The following is a 5,179-nucleotide window of genomic DNA, read 5'->3' as shown; positions in this document are numbered from 1 at the left end:
AGTTAGCTTGAGTTAGCTTGAGTTAGCTTGTCTTAGCTTTAGCTAGCTTGAGTTAGCTTGAACTAGCTTTAGCTACCTTGAGTTAGCTTGAGTTAGCTCGGGTTAGCTTGAGTTAGCTTGAGTTAGCTTGAGTTAGCTTTAGCTAGCTTGAGTTAGCTTGAGTTAGCTTGAGTTAGCTTGAGTTAGCTTGAATTAGCTTGAGTTAGCTTGAGTTAGCTTTAGCTAGCTTGGGTTAGCTTGAGCTAGCTTGAGTTAGCTCGGGTTAGCTTGAGTTAGCTTGAGTTAGCTTTAGCTAGCTTGAGTTAGCTTGAGTTAGCTTGAGTTAGCTTGAGTTAGCTTTAGCTAGCTTGAGTTAGCTTGAACTAGCTTGAGTTAGCTTGAGCTAGCTTGAGTTAGCTTGAGTTAGCTTGAGTTAGCTTTAGCTAGCTTGAGTTAGCTTGAACTAGCTTTAGTTAGCTTGAGTTAGCTTGAGTTAGCTTGAGTTAGCTTGAGTTAGCTTGTCTTAGCTTTAGCTAGCTTGAGTTAGCTTGAACTAGCTTTAGCTACCTTGAGTTAGCTTGAGTTAGCTCGGGTTAGCTTGAGTTAGCTTGAGTTAGCTTGAGTTAGCTTTAGCTAGCTTGAGTTAGCTTGAGTTAGCTTGAGTTAGCTTGAACTAGCTTGAGTTAGCTTGAGTTAGCTTGAGTTAGCTTGAGTTAGCTTGAGTTAGCTTGAGTTAGCTTGTCTTAGCTTTAGCTAGCTTGAGTTAGCTTGAACTAGCTTTAGCTACCTTGAGTTAGCTTGAGTTAGCTCGGGTTAGCTTGAGTTAGCTTGAGTTAGCTTGAGTTAGCTTTAGCTAGCTTGAGTTAGCTTGAGTTAGCTTGAGTTAGCTTGAGTTAGCTTGAATTAGCTTGAGTTAGCTTGAGTTAGCTTTAGCTAGCTTGGGTTAGCTTGAGCTAGCTTGAGTTAGCTCGGGTTAGCTTGAGTTAGCTTGAGTTAGCTTTAGCTAGCTTGAGTTAGCTTGAGTTAGCTTGAGTTAGCTTGAGTTAGCTTTAGCTAGCTTGAGTTAGCTTGAACTAGCTTGAGTTAGCTTGAGCTAGCTTGAGTTAGCTTGAGTTAGCTTGAGTTAGCTTTAGCTAGCTTGAGTTAGCTTGAACTAGCTTGAGTTAGCTTGAGTTAGCTTGAGTTAGCTTGTCTTAGCTTTAGCTAGCTTGAGCTAGCTTGAACTAGCTTTAGCTACCTTGAGTTAGCTTGAGTTAGCTCGGGTTAGCTTGAGTTAGCTTGAGTTAGCTTGAGTTAGCTTTAGCTAGCTTGAGTTAGCTTGAGTTAGCTTGAGTTAGCTTGAACTAGCTTGAGTTAGCTTGAGTTAGCTTGAGTTAGCTTGAGTTAGCTTGAGTTAGCTTGTCTTAGCTTTAGCTAGCTTGAGTTAGCTTGAACTAGCTTTAGCTACCTTGAGTTAGCTTGAGTTAGCTCGGGTTAGCTTGAGTTAGCTTGAGTTAGCTTGAGTTAGCTTTAGCTAGCTTGAGTTAGCTTGAGTTAGCTTGAGTTAGCTTGAGTTAGCTTGAATTAGCTTGAGTTAGCTTGAGTTAGCTTTAGCTAGCTTGGGTTAGCTTGAGCTAGCTTGAGTTAGCTCGGGTTAGCTTGAGTTAGCTTGAGTTAGCTTTAGCTAGCTTGAGTTAGCTTGAGTTAGCTTGAGTTAGCTTGAGTTAGCTTTAGCTAGCTTGAGTTAGCTTGAACTAGCTTGAGTTAGCTTGAGCTAGCTTGAGTTAGCTTGAGTTAGCTTGAGTTAGCTTTAGCTAGCTTGAGTTAGCTTGAACTAGCTTGAGTTAGCTTGAGTTAGCTTGAGTTAGCTTGTCTTAGCTTTAGCTAGCTTGAGCTAGCTTGAACTAGCTTTAGCTACCTTGAGTTAGCTTGAGTTAGCTCGGGTTAGCTTGAGTTAGCTTGAGTTAGCTTGAGTTAGCTTTAGCTAGCTTGAGTTAGCTTGAGTTAGCTTGAGTTAGCTTGAACTAGCTTGAGTTAGCTTGAGTTAGCTTGAGTTAGCTTGAGTTAGCTTGAGTTAGCTTGTCTTAGCTTTAGCTAGCTTGAGTTAGCTTGAACTAGCTTTAGCTACCTTGAGTTAGCTTGAGTTAGCTCGGGTTAGCTTGAGTTAGCTTGAGTTAGCTTGAGTTAGCTTTAGCTAGCTTGAGTTAGCTTGAGTTAGCTTGAGTTAGCTTGAGTTAGCTTGAATTAGCTTGAGTTAGCTTGAGTTAGCTTTAGCTAGCTTGGGTTAGCTTGAGCTAGCTTGAGTTAGCTCGGGTTAGCTTGAGTTAGCTTGAGTTAGCTTTAGCTAGCTTGAGTTAGCTTGAGTTAGCTTGAGTTAGCTTGAGTTAGCTTTAGCTAGCTTGAGTTAGCTTGAACTAGCTTGAGTTAGCTTGAGCTAGCTTGAGTTAGCTTGAGTTAGCTTGAGTTAGCTTTAGCTAGCTTGAGTTAGCTTGAACTAGCTTGAGTTAGCTTGAGCTAGCTTGAGTTAGCTTGAGTTAGCTTGAGTTAGCTTTAGCTAGCTTGAGTTAGCTTGAACTAGCTTGAGTTAGCTTGAGTTAGCTTGAGTTAGCTTGAGTTAGCTTGTCTTAGCTTTAGCTAGCTTGAGCTAGCTTGAACTAGCTTTAGCTACCTTGAGTTAGCTTGAGTTAGCTCGGGTTAGCTTGAGTTAGCTTGAGTTAGCTTGAGTTAGCTTGAGCTAGCTTGAGTTAGCTTGAGTTAGCTTGAGTTAGCTTTAGCTAGCTTGAGTTAGCTTGAACTAGCTTGAGTTAGCTTGAGCTAGCTTGAGTTAGCTTGAGTTAGCTTGAGTTAGCTTTAGCTAGCTTGAGTTAGCTTGAACTAGCTTGAGTTAGCTTGAGTTAGCTTGAGTTAGCTTGAGTTAGCTTGAATTAGCTTGAGTTAGCTTGAGTTAGCTTTAGCTAGCTTGGGTTAGCTTGAGCTAGCTTGAGTTAGCTCGGGTTAGCTTGAGTTAGCTTGAGTTAGCTTTAGCTAGCTTGAGTTAGCTTGAGTTAGCTTGAGTTAGCTTGAGTTAGCTTTAGCTAGCTTGAGTTAGCTTGAGCTAGCTGAGTTAGCTTGAGTTAGCTAGCTTGAGCTTGAGCTAGCTAGCTAGCTTGAGCTTGAGCTAGCTAGCTCGCTTGAGCTTGAGCTTGAGCTAGCTAGCTTGAGCTTGAGCTAGCTAGCTAGCTTGAGCTTGAGCTTGAGCTAGCTGGCTTGAGCTTGAGCTAGCTAGCTTGAGCTTGAGCTAGCTAGCTAGCTAGCTTGAGCTTGAGCTTGAGCTAGCTAGCTAGCTTGAGCTAGCTATCTAGCTTGAGCTTGAGCTAGCTAGCTAGCTTGAGCTTGAGCTTGAGCTTGAGCTAGCTGGCTTGAGCTTGAGCTAGCTAGCTTGAGCTTGAGCTAGCTAGCTAGCTTGAGCTTGAGCTTGAGCTAGCTGGCTTGAGCTTGAGCTAGCTAGCTTGAGCTTGAGCTAGCTAGCTAGCTTGAGCTTGAGCTTGAGCTAGCTAGCTAGCTAGCTTGAGCTTGAGCTTGAGCTTGAGCTAGCTAGCTTGAGCTTGAGCTAGCTAGCTAGCTTGAGCTTGAGCTTGAGCTAGCTAGCTTGAGCTTGAGCTTGAGCTAGCTAGCTTGAGCTTGAGCTTGAGCTAGCTAGCTTGAGCTTGAGCTTGAGCTAGCTAGCTTGAGCTTGAGCTTGAGCTAGCTAGCTAGCTAGCTTGAGCTTGAGCTAGCTAGCTTGAGCTTGAACTAGCTAGCTAGCTTGAGATTGAGCTTGAGCTAGCTGGCTTGAGCTTGAGCTAGCTAGCTTGAGCTTGAGCTAGCTAGCTTCAGCTTGAGCTAGCTAGCTAGCTTGAACTTGAGCTAGCTAGCTAGCTTGAGCTTGAGCTTGAGCTAGCTAGCTAGCTTGAGCTTGAGCTTGAGCTAGCTGGCTTGAGCTTGAGCTAGCTAGCTTGAGCTTGAGCTAGCTAGCTTGAGCTTGAGCTAGCTAGCTAGCTTGAACTTGAGCTAGCTAGCTAGCTTGAGCTTGAGCTAGCTAGCTAGCTTGAGCTTGAGCTAGCTAGCTAGCTTGAGCTTGAGCTTGAGCTAGCTAGCTTGAGCTTGAGCTTGAGCTAGCTAGCTAGCTTGAGCTTGAGCTAGCTAGCTTGAGCTTGAGCTAGCTAGCTTGAGCTTGAGCTAGCTAGCTAGCTTGAGCTTGAGCTAGCTAGCTAGCTTGAACTTGAGCTAGCTAGCTAGCTTGAGCTTGAGCTAGCTAGCTAGCTTGAGCTAGCTAGCTAGCTTGAGCTTGAGCTTGAGCTAGCTAGCTTGAGCTTGAGCTAGCTAGCTAGCTTGAGCTTGAGCTAGCTAGCTAGCTTGAGCTTGAGCTAGCTAGCTAGCTTGAGCTTGAGCTTGAGCTAGCTAGCTTGAGCTTGAGCTTGAGCTAGCTAGCTAGCTTGAGCTTGAGCTAGCTAGCTTGAGCTTGAGCTAGCTAGCTTGAGCTTGAGCTAGCTAGCAAGCTTGTGCTTGAGCTAGCTAGCTAGCTTGAGCTTGAGCTTGAGCTAGCTAGCTTGAGCTTGAGCTAGCTAGCTTGAGCTTGAGCTAGCTAGCTTGAGCTTGAGCTAGCTAGCAAGCTTGTGCTTGAGCTAGCTAGCTAGCTTGAGCTTGAGCTTGAGCTAGCTGGCTTGAGCTTGAGCTAGCTAGCTTGAGCTTGAGCTAGCTAGCTTGAGCTTGACCTAGCTAGCTAGCTTGAACTTGAGCTAGCTAGCTAGCTTGAGCTTGAGCTAGCTAGCTAGCTTGAGCTTGAGCTAGCTAGCTAGCTTGAGCTTGAGCTTGAGCTAGCTAGCTTGAGCTTGAGCTTGAGCTAGCTAGCTAGCTTGAGCTTGAGCTAGCTAGCTTGAGCTTGAGCTAGCTAGCTTGAGCTTGAGCTAGCTAGCTAGCTTGAGCTTGAGCTAGCTAGCTAGCTTGAACTTGAGCTAGCTAGCTAGCTTGAGTTTGAGCTAGCTAGCTTGAGCTTGAGCTAGCTAGCTTGAGCTTGAGCTAGCTAGCTAGCTTGAACTTGAGCTAGCTAGCTAGCTTGAGCTTGAGCTAGCTAGCTAGCTTGAGCTTGAGCTAGCTAGCTAGCTTGAGCTTGAGCTTGAGCTAGCTAGCTTGAGCTTGAGCTTGAGCTAGCTAGCTAGCTTGAGCTTGAGCTAGCTAGCTTGAGCTTGAGCTAGCTAGCTTG

Source organism: Convolutriloba macropyga, unplaced genomic scaffold (genome assembly GCF_964194025.1).
Source record: "Convolutriloba macropyga unplaced genomic scaffold, txConMacr16.3 SCAFFOLD_498, whole genome shotgun sequence".
Lineage (NCBI taxonomy): Eukaryota > Metazoa > Xenacoelomorpha > Acoela > Convolutidae > Convolutriloba > Convolutriloba macropyga.
This window is presented reverse-complemented; position numbering follows the sequence as displayed.